Here is a 14,932-nt window from a genome sequence, read left to right on the forward strand (position 1 = left end):
ACTACCTATTCGCTGGACTCAAATTCAATTTCCCAGACATTTAGTAATTTTCTAGATTATGTAACATGGAAAGTTTTAAAGGTTTTAAATTAACATTCTTCTCGTGATGTACCGAAGCTGTAAATAAATGTTATATTCTATCTTGTGAAATATGTAATTATTATTAAACAATAAATAATTCAGCTTTTGAGTGTGTAACAGCTACGTATAACTTCGCTTGTTATTGCTTGTCCCGCTGAAGGAATCGGTTTCCGTGTTCTCCTCAAGTTCTGTTTTTAGCTAGGTTATAGCTGCACATCTCTGCGCCCAGATTTGCTGTGATGCTTTACGTGTCGTATGTTTTAAAACGAAAATCGCTTATAAGTTTCCAGCAAAAGGAGATAGCACCATCAAAAGTTCTGTAAGTGCTTAGAATAAATCATGTACAAGAAATCAATCTATATACAATTAAATTAATAAAAACCGATTCAAACCCCTAAGATACTTTTTACTAGCCAGTAAATATTAGATATAGACATTTGGTGTCTTCAGCAAAGTTGCTTCAACTAAATTTTTCTACAATTTTGTTCAACATTGTGCCGGTCTACCCCAAGTAACTAAAAAGTTGATATTTAGAACTCCCTAGACACTATCTACCTAAAACAATTCAAGATCAATAATTGAAAAGTGCTCATCAGCTTTAGTAAACAAACATTATTGTGACTTTTTATCGTGAATCGGAGTTCAGCTATGCAAACCCTGTATACCATCAGGTAGGGGAAATCTTACCGTATCCGATAGTGTTGTTAGTATGCGTAGATGAGTTCAAATTCACGAGAAAAGGCCGTTGTTTGCAAAAGCTGGTAAGGCGATTTCAATTGTTGATCTTGAACTGTTTCCGCCCATCGAAGACATTGGAACCACTGTGCGATTTCGAGTTCGTGCCGCGTGAATGACTTCATGCGTTTCTAAATTGAATATGAATCATGCTGTCGCCAACATGAAGCATATTGAAATCTTGCAAATGTGATACTTTTGATAGCGGATCCTTGCTGTTCTCATTTTTGTCAAACATTAGCAGGACTTGCCCTAGTAAACTAATTTCAAGATCAATATCTTTGAACCACTTTGAAATTCATGTTGACCTCTAACGTTTCAGCCTTCTAATATCTTCGATGTGATTTAGGGCACCTCAAATAGCGACCCCTAGTTTGGGGACGAAAATCTTATCTTATCCGAAATGTAGTGTTTTCACTGAAAATTCTATCTATTTAGTTTTATTACGGAAAATGTAACAGATCTTTTGCAAATTTACTTATAAATCTCACTATGTTACAGTTTTGAAACAACTGCCGCCGTAATGCCTCTGGCACCTTGAAAAAAAAAAGTCCCATAGAAAACAAGAAAACAAGAATCAAAACTCACCTTTAGTCACAGACAACCATTATGGGGCTACATAACCGAGCTCTCCCCCGGTGTGTACGCAAAAATTCAACTTCCACTTCCAATTGCAATTTATCTGAAACAAAGGAAAGAAAAAAAAGAAACAATTAGAACTTGCAATCTCGTAGGGCTACGCGCAGGAAGGAAAGAAACATTTGAACCTATTCTCAAGCAGAAACGGTTGGCAAGAGACTCACAGATAGCGAGCGAAATAGAGAACCATTAAAGGTAACGAACGAGTAATTAACCATGTGCGAAGTGAAAAAAAGCAGTCGACGCAAATCAAATGTACCCAACAACAACAACAACAACAACAATAACAACAACAACAGTAGCAATCCAAAAGGGAAAGAGTATTATTTAGGCCAAAAACATGAAGCTCTAGACCAAACAGACACAGCATTTACAAACAAAAGCGATGGCCCTCCGCCACCCGGAGCAAGTTTGGTTGGCAAAAGACACAATGATCTTCTTCAAATTCATCAGCAGCCTCTTTGAGGAGTGGTTTCTTCACAAATGCAGGCTTGCCTGTTGAAAGTTGTTCATTTCTACAACGAAATACAGCTGTTATGAAACGGTAACACCTAATCGCACAAGTACGTACGAACGGCTTAACAATGTAAGTTTTGGTTTTGCAAATGTACAAACATTTTGGATCAAGTGGTGGAAGAACAAGGGTTGCACTTGTTTTACACATCAACTCAAGCGCCGATCCAATTACGCATCTAAAAATGTAACCCAATGGCTCAATTATTACCACGGGGACCCTACAGACCAACCTCATTAGTCGGAAACATTATACAAACATTATTCCAACCGTAATCATGTGATGCCCTTGGGTATAGCAATCTCCGGCTTTATGACTCATAAGTTGAACTCCCTCTGCGCGTTATCGACTGGGGCTCTACAAAGCGTGGTTTTGTGCAAAGAAATATCAAAACGCAAAAAAAAATTACACAGCTTAATAAATCATTAATGAAAGTGCACTGCAACACCAACACTGGTGAGGGAAAACCTCGAATCGTTAAGTGATGAATTGTAATGGGAATGGAATGCAACTTGTTGATGGTCGTAAATTATCTACTCTCAGCACCACGCGAGAGAAATGGGTGCTATTACGTAATGGATGGTTGTTGTCCGGGAAAATCATGGTCTCGGCCGAGGTCTTTTGCTGATTGATGAGAATCAGAAAATCACGATGGCTCTGTGCGCGTCGTTTGTGTGAGTAATTGTTAACCGATTGAGACTAGGGTGATCCCAAAGGTAAAGATAAAGTACCTCCAGAAAAGCTGTACCTGTGAAAATTAGCAGTCTTCAGCATAATTCGATTCACCCTAATCAAAGTGTCTAAATCCCGCGGCGCTAAACTGTCAATTCCCGGGACGATTCCAACCTTGACTGTGAACATTAACATCAACACCGGCCAGCTCGACCGATAAAAGGTAAACTAACACAATCGAGCAATAATTTTCTCTCATCCAACGAGCAAGCATTCATCGCATCACTGCCGACGAAGACGATGGAAAATCGTGATTGAATCATTTATATTGTATTGTTTCTTATCATCGGCTGTTACAGCCTTGACGTGTTTCAGATGTGCCCGCGGTCGTGGCCATCAGATTCATTCATTCGACGACTGACGGCAAAGATTCATCGTTTGTTTCTGCTCGTCGATACTGGAGCTTTGCTAAATACCTACCCATCAGACACACAACAATTCATGAACAGGTTGGTGACGATGGAGAAGAAATGAAAAAAAAAACTGCAAGAGCAGGAATGGAAAAGAAAATCATGTCATCTACCGTAACGAGATACAGTTGCACGGGTTTCACACCTTCTTTCCCATACAACTCCATAATGGCAATGAGGAAATGTAGCGAAAGAAGCGCGGAAAAAGTGGTTCAGGTTGTGTCACCACGGCGATTTTTCGATTGAATGAATCGAAAGAAGGTGGGATTTGGTGTTAGTGATGATGATGGCATTAATGTAACCGATTTAACAATGTAAAAAAAAAAGAATTTTATTGGGTAACGACCCTATAAATCACCCTCGCTGCATATTTCACCCGCATGGTGGATCCGTATTGTTTTCAACGTATTTAAGCAAACCAATGTACGTTTAATTCCTGAATTATGAAATTTAAAGTTTTCCTGACCCATGTATCATAAGATAAAAGATTTTATATCTCATTATAAACGTTTTCAAAAATTATGCCTAGAGTTGAGGGATCAACGTTTCCAAAAATTGCACAGCCAAAACTAAAAATAAGCTGTAAACAAATGTTTCTTTCCAAATCCATAAAAAAGTATTTTAATATGAATTTTTTTTTCATCAATTATTTATGTCTTGTTGTTCGTAAGAAGTTAACTTCATAAAAACAAATACAATACTATTGTTTAGGTACTTTTATGATCTATATAAAAATATTGTACGATGTGTACAAAAAGTTCGAAAACCCTGTTTTGTCACACTGTCCAAAATTTATAAAACCTAGATTGTGGTCTTCTTATTAATTTTGGACAGTCTGACAAAACAGGTGTTTCTCACTTTATGTACACATCGTACAATATTTTCAAAACGAGTGTCACGTCAACACATTCCTACCCATTCCTTTCTTTACCTGCGTTCGGGTGCGGCCAGTGCTGGGATTGCCTAGTTTGAGATCACCAGTTTTTACACATTGAGGATGATTGCTAGTCCCACAAGCATCGTCTATTGGTTCTCTGTGTAATTACAGTTGATCTGGCAATAACAGAGTAGCAACCGTGGGCGGTCAATCATGCTCATGCTCATCGTACAATATTTTTTGAAGTTGTTTCACGATCTTAGTAGCTTCAGCATGCATGAAAAAGGCTGTGCAACAACAATTTTTAATTGTTTTGGGCTAATTGAACATCAATTCTGTACGTAATTTTAGCTAAAAATTGGAAAACAAATTTAGAAATTTAAATTTTCGCCGACAGCGACTAAAACCTAAAGCTTGAGTAATTTGAGTTGACGAAATCGAGGTGGTCGATGAGTTCGTGTATTTGGGCTCACTGGTGACCGCCGAAAATGATACCAGCAGAGAAATTCAAAGACGCATTATGGCAGGGAATCGTGCCTACTTTGGACTCCGGAGGACGCTCCGGTCGAATAAAATTCGCCGCCGCACGAAGTTGACTGTCTACAAGACGCTGATTAGACCGGTGGTCCTTTACGGCCACGAGACCTGGACTATGCTCGTGGAGGACCAACGCGCCCTTGGTGTTTTCGAACGGAAGGTGTTGCGTACCATCTACGGTGGAGTGCAGATGGATGACGGAACGTGGAGGAGGCGAATGAACCACGAATTGCACCAGCTGCTGGGAGAACCATCCATCGTCCACATTGCAAAAATTGGGCGACTACGGTGGGCTGGGCACGTCGTAAGAATGCCGCACGATGACCCAGTGAAAATGGTTCTAGAAAGCGACCCAACAGGAACAAGAAGAAGAGGCGCGCAGCGGGCAAGGTGGATCGACCAAGTAGAAGGTGACCTGCGGACCCTTCGCAGACTACGAGGCTGGCGAACTGTGGCCATGGATCGAGTAGAGTGGAGACGACTTCTTCGGACAGCAGAGGACAACAAGGCCTTAGCCTGATTGGTAAGGTAAGGTATGAGTAATTTCCGGAGTGATTTGAGATTTGGGCGTAAATGCATTTGTAAACAAACACGTCAGTCTCAATTTTGAAAATTAATAACACTATGAGGTAGAGGTATGATTCTTCTATCATTTGGTATAGTTTGTTTATAAAATTGAGATTTTATTCACGAAAAATCGGCGATTGACCTGTTTGTTAACAAATACAATTACGCCCAAATCTCAAATCACTCCGGATTTAATATCTGAACGCATTGTTTATTTTTCCGCTGTGCTCTTAGCGGTCGGATCTGGATTGTTTTGACAGCAGTTTGTTTTGAAATGTTTCCTCTTTTAGTGCTGAGAAGTTCGTCACGATTCATTTTGTTCAAAACAAGTTATACTTAATGGAAGCCACGAACCGAAAATTGACTTTGGACACCCACTTCGAAAAATCGACGTGGTCAGGTTCAAAAATCGCGAAGTCATTGAAATTGGCTAAATCTACCGTGTGCAGTGTTCTCAAACGTTTCCGTGAGCGGCATACTATCAATCGGATCATAGCAAGCGTCCTAGTGGAACTAAAGATCGAAAGCTGCATTTGAAGATATTGAGAACAGTTGAGGCAACCCCGGGGCTGTCGGATTATGATATCGCCAAGAAATTCAATGCCAGCCAAAGCACCGTCAGAAGGCTTCGTCAGCGAGAAGGATTTCGATCTTTTCGGGCCAGTAAGCAATCAAACAGGACACTGAAGCAGAATCTAGTGGCCAAAAGACGTGCACGGAAGTTGTACAATGAGGTTCTTACAAAGTACGAAGAATGCATCCCCATGGACGACGAAACGTACGTGAAGATGGATTATGGGCAGCTTCCCGGACAAAAGTTCTACAAAGCCACTGGTCGAGGTGATGTCCCTAGCAAGTTCAAATTCGTGTTTGCCGATCAATTTGCAAGAAAGCTTATGATCTGGCAAGGAATTTGCAGCTGCGGACAAAAAAACCCAGGTTTTCGTGACAAACAAGGCTATGGATTCCAAAATGTACAAGCAGGAATGCCTGACAAAACATATTCTTCCGTACATTAAGGCTCACTCACAATTGACCTGTAAATTTTTGGCCTGATTTGGCAAGTTGCCACTACAGCGGAGAAGTTAAACAGTGGTAACGAGAAAACAGGGTAGATTTCTTCGAAAAGGACATCAATCCACCCAACTGCCCTTAATTCCGCCCAATTGAGAAACATTGTCAAACAGAAGTTTAAGAAGAGTGGAAAGGTGACTCGGGATGCTACAGAGATGAAGAGATGGTGGAAAAAACGGCGGCCGCTGATTTGTTTTCCGTAGATCTTGTTTTCCGTGCTGAGCACCAATGCTACCGACGCCAGGGAGGCAGCTCCCATACCTGGACCCTACCTATCGACCCATAAACTCATGAACCGGGGATCAACAGCTGTGATCAGAGATGTTATGCCTCAGAACATCCCGGCGGCGCCAACTGGGATTGAATCAAGCTTTAGTTCATTTTAGTAAATAAACTAACACTTCTTCCTTCTGTGGCACCTTTGATTATCCGCCTTGCTACCATGCTAACTGTTACCAATAAATGTACTTGAAAACGATTAAGAAATTAGTCACGGCAAACCAACTGTCAATTTTTGCTCTACTCTGTGATCAACGAATCACATCGCTATAGTCGCCGAAATATGAAAATCACGATAACCTTCTTCTTCTTCTTCGCATTTCAAGCTTATTGCATATCGCGTATTAGCTTATTGCGTGCTCTCAACTTAGTGTTCTAGATGCACTTCCACAGTTATTAATTGAGAGCTTTCGATGTCTGTACCATTTTTGCATTGGTATAATTGTGTGGCAAGTCCAATCATACTTTTATGCCCAGGGAAGTCGAGACATATTCCAACCCGAAAAATTCCTAGACCGGACCGGGAATTGAACCCAGCCACCTCCAGCATGGTCTTGCTTTGTAGTTGCGCCTTTACCGACTGAGCTAAGGGAGGCGCAGCTACAAATACTTTATTTAAGCATTCCGCTAACAACCCACTTTCATTAATTCATTATGATGGCTAACAAGCCTTTGGGATTTTCCTTATTAGAGAGTTGTATAGATTTTTCTCCTTTAATTTACTTAAATCTTTGGTTTTTATTAGTTAGGTAGGTTCCGATTCAACACATTGTAGTTTCATTTTTTATACCTGTGATCTTGACTCATCTCCTAGAGTACTTAAGGGGGTTAGATTTTGATAAGTTCTTTAGTGGGAATGGCACTGATGAAGACTGCACATTGTAGTCGAAATACGTATCTGTCATGGATACCAAAATTTATTAAGTGGAATTAAATGGAAGATAACCCTTTTTTTGCTGTTTTACTTAAATTTATGTTTCAATTGAGTTGGTTTAACTAATTTTCGGTAGTCTGCGTTAAGTTGACTAGACATCTAGCTAGATCTTGAGTAAGAGCAAATAGCTGAGAACTCTATAATAATAGACACTGAAACAAAAATAGAGCAAGTTCGACATCGTCCACCTTACATTTATTTCACAGTTCAAGTGAGTTGAACCCCGAAGTAAGTCGTCTAAACCGAGCTTTAGAGGTGATCTACTTGCATTGTTCAATGAGAGACTTTTGATTTTTTTTTTAAATCTGACAATAATGGGTCCCGGAAAATCCGAAAACTTTAACTGATATTTTCCGATAAAATTAACAACCCCGATTTTTTTTAAATGTTTTAGATCATAAGCTCAGTGGGAAAAAATCAACCCTTTGGTCAAAACCTGACCGATAGTAAAAAACCCCCACTTGATATCATGATGATTGTATTTTACTTCTAATAATTATTAAATAACACAGAAACAAATTACAGCAAATGAAATTAAACAACGTGATCCAAACCAATCCCACCTTTTCAAACAAATAAAAATAAAATATCGGCGATCTGTATTGCGCATTGAGCACCGTATCACACATTTTTTACCAGGATGTATCGACATTTTTGCCACTGTAACAGGAAATATATTATTGCAAATTTGAAAAGTATGATAAATTTCCTAAAAGAATTGACCAAGATTTTATGAATTGAGAAGCTCAAAATGAGCGACTATGTTGCGTGACATTACAATGTTTTGCCCTTCTCAACTCCACCACTCAACAACTAAAGGGTGTCCACGATGAAATTGCCACACATAAAATTGATTCGCAAAATTCGAGTTTTCATCCGATTGCCATCAAATTTTCAGGGATTGAGAAATAACTATTAAACTTCATTTTACCATTTTACTCGTATTTTATTTACAGTCCATACGCAAATGCCCGCACCTTGGCCTTAACCCCGGCCATAAGATTCTGCACAACCTGTGAATCAACCGTTTTTTGCATGTAAACCCATACTTTCTTGAGTTCCTCGACTGTCTTCACTACCTTAGGTCGTTTAAGAAGGTGCTGCTTCATAATCGCCCAGTACTTCTCGATGGGGCGGAGCTCCGGAGTGTTGGGAGGGTTGAACATTTTCGGCACGAAATTGACCTTATTGTCCGCATACCACTTCAGCACGTCCTTGGAGTAGTGGCATGAGGCCAAATCCGGCCAGAAGATTGTTGGGACGTTGTGGGCCTTCAGGAGAGGAAGCAGCCGCTTCTGGAGGCACTCTTTTATGTACACCTGTCCGTTCATCGTGTCCTGGGTCACGAAAGGTGCACTCCGCTTCCCGCACGTGCAGATGGCTTGCCAAACCAGGAATTTCTTCGCAAATTTGGACATCTTCTGAAAGCGGACATGCTCCGGAACGCTGAACTTATCCTTGGCCGTGAAAAACAGGTTGCCGGGGATCTGTTTGAAGTCGGCCTTCACATATGTTTCGTCGTCCATGATGCAGCATTCAACTTTCGTCAGCATGTTGAGGTACAACTTCCTGGCACGGGTTTTGGCGGACTTGTTCTGCTTCTCGTCGCGATTAGGGGCCTTTTGTACCTTGAACGTTCGAAGCCCAGCCTTAGTTTTGGCCTTCTGGACAAAACTTCGGCTTAGGTGCAGCTTCTTAGCCACATCCCTAACGGAGGCGTTCAGATTTCGGTTGAAGGCCCCAACTACGCGGTTGTGATTTTTGGTGTTCTACGGAATACTTTTTCCTTCACTTCTGGGCTTCCTATCGGTGGTCAACCGTTCCTCGAACCGCTTAATCACTCGCGACACCGTGGAATTCGCGATTCCCAACGTTTTAGCGATGGAACGATGCGAGAGATCCTTGTTCTCGTGATGAATGCGCAAGATTTTATCACGCACGAGCTGTTCTTTCGACTCCATTTCCGCGAGTTTTGATCACAGGACTTTAAAACTTGCAGGATGTAAATAATGCACTATGAACTAAATCCACCCAAATTTTCATTAAATTCTACCCAACGGTTAAAAAGTTAGAGCAATTTCATAGTGTGGCAATTTCATCGTGGACACCCTTTAGAAACCAAAACGGTTTGAACTACTCGAATCAAAAACTCTTGATCATTTATAATAGGAAATCTAACGCACTTTCCAAATTAGCAACAAAATTTAGAGCTTCATTTGTTTTCAGTTACAGTACAAAATCTTAAAAAAAAAATTCAAAAATCTTTGTTACGTCACGTAGAATGTTTCATTTGACTCCTAAAAATAATCCCTGTTTTTTTCTGACTCAAACCGGAGAATTTGGCATAGGGTGGGCCTCCCTTAGCTCAATAGGTAAAAGGCGCAGCTACAAAGCATGACCATGCTTGAGGTGGCTGGGTTCGATTCCCGGTCCGGTCTAGGAACTTTTCGGGATGGAAAATTTCACAACTTTCCTGGGGATAGAGTCTGGTTGTACTTGCCACACAATTATACTAGGGGAAACGCTCCTATAGTTGCGGTACGTTAGAAGCGTTAGGTTCCTATAGTTGTGCATGGAGACTCAATACACAGCTATAGGAACCTAACGCTTCTAACGTACCGCAAGTTGCTAATGCTTCTAACGTACCGCAACCCGCAACTATAGGAGCGTTTACCCTAATGCAAAAATGGTACAGGCATCGAAAGCTCTCAATTAATAACTGTGGAAATGCATCTAGAACACTAAGTTTAGAGCACGCAATAAGCTAATATGCTATTAGCAATAAGCTTGAAATGCGAAAAAGAAGAAGAAGAAGAAGAAGAAGAAGAAGAAGAAAAAGAAGAAGAAGAAGTGCATCAGTTTTAGCCATAGTTTCATATTTTGGCCATACCTCAGAAAAAACGATTAAATCATAATCTTCGTGCGTATGTACCTAGATCAATAAAATTTGAATCAACAATCTTAACACAATTTGAGATATCAAGTAAAAAACGTGAAATATATTCAAAACATGGTCAAACTAGATATGTTGCCCCTACTAGTGCTTTGATGATGTTTTTTTTTACTGTGATGAATTATTCTTAGCGCAGCAGTGGTGCGAAATTCCCAACAGGATTCACGTTACTGTTAGTCAAGCAAAGCTTAGTACGAATATTCAACTGAATAAAATCTTTGACAATCGCTTTTATTACAGAACATAAATTTAACGGTAAAAAAAATATTACTATGACCATTCCAGTTTCATGCCGATTAAATCGTTTATGATACAAAAGCCCCCATTGAACCGGTATTCAATCTCCTATCCATAATAGCCCTTCTGTATTGAATTCATCAACCAAAAGCCTTTTACCTTACGAGATTGCACATATGAATAGCCCGTATCGAATTTGATAAACGACTTCAAGTGAGAGCGAAGATGCTAAATGGTCATTTGCACAGAAAGAGAGATGATTCAGGTTTACTGTACCTAATGCTGCGCAGTTTTCCGGATTGCACTGTAAATTACCACGTTGAATGATGATCATACACCTGATACGATACGTACCCCGAGAGGGTGAGGATCATTTCAACAGATCAACCGTATCTTTTTCCTATCAATAGATTAAATTGAGTCGAAAGATTGCCTGCCGTAAGGTGCGTTTTCCCCCACCTAGGCAAGCATTCATCTCGACACTTGATCCATCTTGCTACAATTATCGTATGTTTTAACCGTTTTAACAGAAAGGTGGATGGATAGAGCCAACAGCTGACGACGGACTGAATCATTTTGTAAACAAGTGGCGGGCGGTACTTGAGAAGACGCGGGTTGCTGCAGGGAGACTCCGTACGGCTTCGTCGATCGTACGCATCGTCACTGCAGCAGCAGTGAGCTCGTGCGCGCAGAGTGAGAGGGATCAAGGTTAAGGTGAAACCCGAGTGATCTCTACCAGATGGAATCCGGTTGAAGAAAGTGGTTTCCACCGGTGCTGATCTGTCGTCGGTCGTTGGTCGCCGGCATATTCAAATAACCTTAAATTATGCGTAAATTTTAATATGCAATTGCAGCACGTGACATTTCATGACACTTTCACTGGTGGGAATATTAGTCTACTCCCCTCCCAGTCAGTGAAAGAGTGGCTAAAGGTGAGACACACGAGACTAATTTTCGTTAGTTTCGCTTTCGCTAACGAAGTTTGCCAGAAGCACGACAATTCTCGACACGTTGGGTTGCCGGAATGCACCGATTAGTGTGACCTGAGGTGACAATCCCCCTGTGTGCTGCCTGGTGGTCTCGACTCGACATGGCTCTGGCCGTCGTGTGTCTTGGGGTTGATTGCGTGTGAGGATACGGAAATATTTTGACAAATGGGGAAATAACTTCACCCCGGATGGATAGGTTAATCGCAGACAATCACGACCGATGCAGCTGCGATGGGAAAACGAAGCGTACCTTAATAAATTTTAATTATAAACGGATTTTCGATAGATGTTAGGTTTCATAAAATGGTCTCACAACGACGTATGGTGATTAAGTATACAAGCCCCTAAACACTGTGATCATCGTTGATTCGATTAAGACGAAAGACCGCTGTACCTCCTATACAACAAGGCTGAGTTGTGCGGTGCAGGTGAGTTGGCTAATCAATTTCTTTGCTGTCTGCCGCTGGACGAACGTCTGAGATGGTGATTGCGGAAAGAAAGCAGACAACCGTCAGCGGACGTGATGTGATGGTGGAAGATTACGGTGGAGTCCATCATTGCAACGAGTCGTTGAGTGATTGAGCGAAACACATACAAGGGACGATTCAAATATGACATCCACAAATGCTACGATTATTTTAACCTCCCCCCTGTGTAACACTTTTTCCCATGCCTATTACACGAACTGTCACAAATTCTAAGACCACCATCCCGCCTCTCCTAAATAATAGACGTCATATTTGAATCACCCCCACGATTGTATGATGATTGCAGTACCAAACAAGATCATATTATATTTTCTACAGCTTCCTAGCCTAACGGAATCAACCATGGTTGTGAGTTGTGACCTGACCTGTAAACACGTTTTACGACGTCCTGTCTAACTTTTCGTTTCCAGTGTGCATCCGATATGCATAACATCACCGCAAAGGTGTTCCTCTAATGCGACATGTAGTTTACATTGTATGCAACAAAGTGCCCCCAAAAGCGACGACGACGACGACGACAACATGCCTATGGGGCTTTTCGGAAAAGTAAATCATAGTAAAAAAGATCCGAGGAAGGTTCCCACAGCGCGAACACATTAAGGGCCATTTGGTTATACCTGCTACATTGAAACCTTTTGTTTTGGGCTATGTCAATCGAACAAGATAATGTATTGGAATTCCCCCCATTTGGATCAAACCAGACAGTGTGCTTATCGTGCTAATTCCACTCCTAATCCATCACGCGCCACCTTTCCGGTATTGAAATTATTCATAATTGCTTTTCAAGAGTTTGCCCAAAAAGAAGCGCTAAATGTTTCCACCAAGGCATGGAAAGTGAACTTGTCAATCGTGGTCTCTGGAATAATTCGATTCAATTGAATTATAAATTGAGAAAGCTTCCGTAAATTCGCGAGGTCGCACGTGAATCGGTCAAATTCGTTCTTACGAACAACTCTCTGTGTGATCCGAAATCCGGGGGGTGTACATTAAGATTGGAATCAAACCTGCATAGCATTTTTCTCCACACCGGCGAACCAAATTATCATATGTTTTGCTTTCCGTGCGCTGGGTGCAGATTTTCCCACATTAATTGTACCTGCAGTAGTGAGTCTAGTCTTGCCTAATCCGGTGCACACCTTCATTCAATCGGTTGAATCTATGAATGTGCTTTTTTTTTGCTCTGCATTTCTGTAAAAGCAAATTGTTTAGCGTAGTTTACTTCAATACGGCCATTCGTATGTGTGCATTTTGTTTGCTTTTGCATAGTCAAATAGCGGAGTTGGTTGAGCAAATTAATGTAAGCGATATACAGACAGTTTAATGTAGTCCGCAGCGAGTAAGTGTGTACCTTATCAGATCTATGGCTACCCAAGTAATCAGTAAGACTTTAAAGTTGCACTATGCGCTTTTACTGCAAAGCACGACAGCAATATATTTGCCACCCTTTTGGCAAAACGACGAATAATATCGTACGCCATTCAAAATAAATAAATCACGCCAGGAGGCAGAACTAGATCGCCTCTTTGGGTTCTTTATCAAAGGTTTCAAACTCTGTTTGTCACCAAAATGTTGCAAACTTAGTTTTGATTACTGAATTTTGTAATTTTAGTTCTGCTGGAAATAGTCAACGGTTTATACAAATTTCCAAAAACAAATGTAAATGCGACTGTCTATACAGAAGGAGGTGGAGGAGATGTGTCAAAAACTGTCAAAAACTGTAAGAATTCCTTTTAGTTGTGTCGAACTCCTTAAGGTGATTCCAAAAATGGCCGTCGTAATGGCTGATATGCCCTATCACTTTAAGGTTTCTAGAGCACAAATCTCGACAATGTTTCGACATAACTGGAAAAAACTGGAACTTCCTGTTTGCTGCACTGCAGCAACCGTGGAGTACCAGTTTCATTGTTTTATGTTTTGTGAAAGTTGATATTTGTGAAGGAAATAAGGTTTCCATAGCGATTCACCTTCTTAACGGAATTCCTTATGGAGAGCTGTGGGTGTGGGTTGAGTTACGTCCAAAGAAAGAAGCAATTATAACGGAATTAATAGGAAATAACTCAACTTACTCAAAAGCTAGAGCTTCCATTTCCCGGTGGTTTTCACCATCCCGGGATTCGGTAAATATTTATTTGATATCCCAGGAAGTGAATAAAGATAGTAAATTGTTTTAATATTCGTATGTTTCTAATTTCTTTTAACGATGTTCTGAAATGTATGTATCGTTTCCTTCGAAGAATGATTAAAAAATGAGTTTTCTTCAATACTACGAACATCAGATTTAAATACATATCTTCATTTTGAAGACATTTATAATTCTGTGATGGTATTTTTTCCATGCAGACATTTTGAAGACATTTCATGATATGTGAAGTTGTTTCAATACATGCGGAAGCCGAAGAAGACTTCCGATGGATTTTTTAAATTTTAACCTGGCATATGAAGACAGGACTTCACTGAAATATTCGATAAGCTGGATATCTTTTGAATACTTCCTGATCAACGTTCAGTTTTGGGAGAATATCTTCACAATAATACTTGATCAACCTGAAGCCTTGAAAAATATCCAGATGACTTTATTGAAATCTTCGATCAGCTGGAGATATTTTAAGTACTTCCTAACCGATCTGCCATCTTGATAGAACCAATTGAATGTTTGACCAGTTTAAGATCTTCAGATTTCTTGATCAACCTGAATTTACTAATATCTGACCAACCAGCAAGCTTGAAGACTATCTAGAGACGTTATTTGAATGTTATGAACAGTATAATATCTTGAGAATAATAATTGATCAACCTGAAGTCTTGACAAAATACCCAGAGGTCTTTAAATCTCCGACCAGTTGTATATCCTTTAAATACTCTCTAATCAAACTTCCGTCTTGGAAG

The 14,932-nt window shown here is 40.4% G+C and overlaps 2 protein-coding genes across 6 annotated transcripts in view; one reads left to right on the plus strand and one right to left on the minus strand.

Annotated features, from left to right (window-relative positions):
- The window catches only part of LOC135705731 (E3 ubiquitin ligase Rnf121), a 598,717-nt gene that overhangs the window by 488,075 nt on the left and 95,710 nt on the right, over positions 1 to 14,932 (plus strand). The window lies entirely within an intron of this gene.
- Synd (protein kinase C and casein kinase substrate in neurons protein Synd) overlaps positions 1 to 14,932 on the minus strand; it is a 100,737-nt gene that overhangs the window by 25,168 nt on the left and 60,637 nt on the right. For all 5 annotated transcript variants that reach the window (XM_065227542.1, XM_065227541.1, XM_065227540.1 and 2 more), the window contains one exon: positions 1,405 to 1,498. The gene's annotated coding sequence lies outside the window, so the exon portion shown is untranslated. The remainder of the gene's footprint in view (positions 1 to 1,404; positions 1,499 to 14,932) is intronic.

This window comes from Ochlerotatus camptorhynchus, unplaced genomic scaffold (assembly GCF_037179485.1).
Source record: "Ochlerotatus camptorhynchus isolate MF236.1 unplaced genomic scaffold, CSIRO-AGI_Acam_v1.1 ptg000274l, whole genome shotgun sequence".
Taxonomy (NCBI): Eukaryota; Metazoa; Arthropoda; class Insecta; order Diptera; family Culicidae; genus Ochlerotatus; species Ochlerotatus camptorhynchus.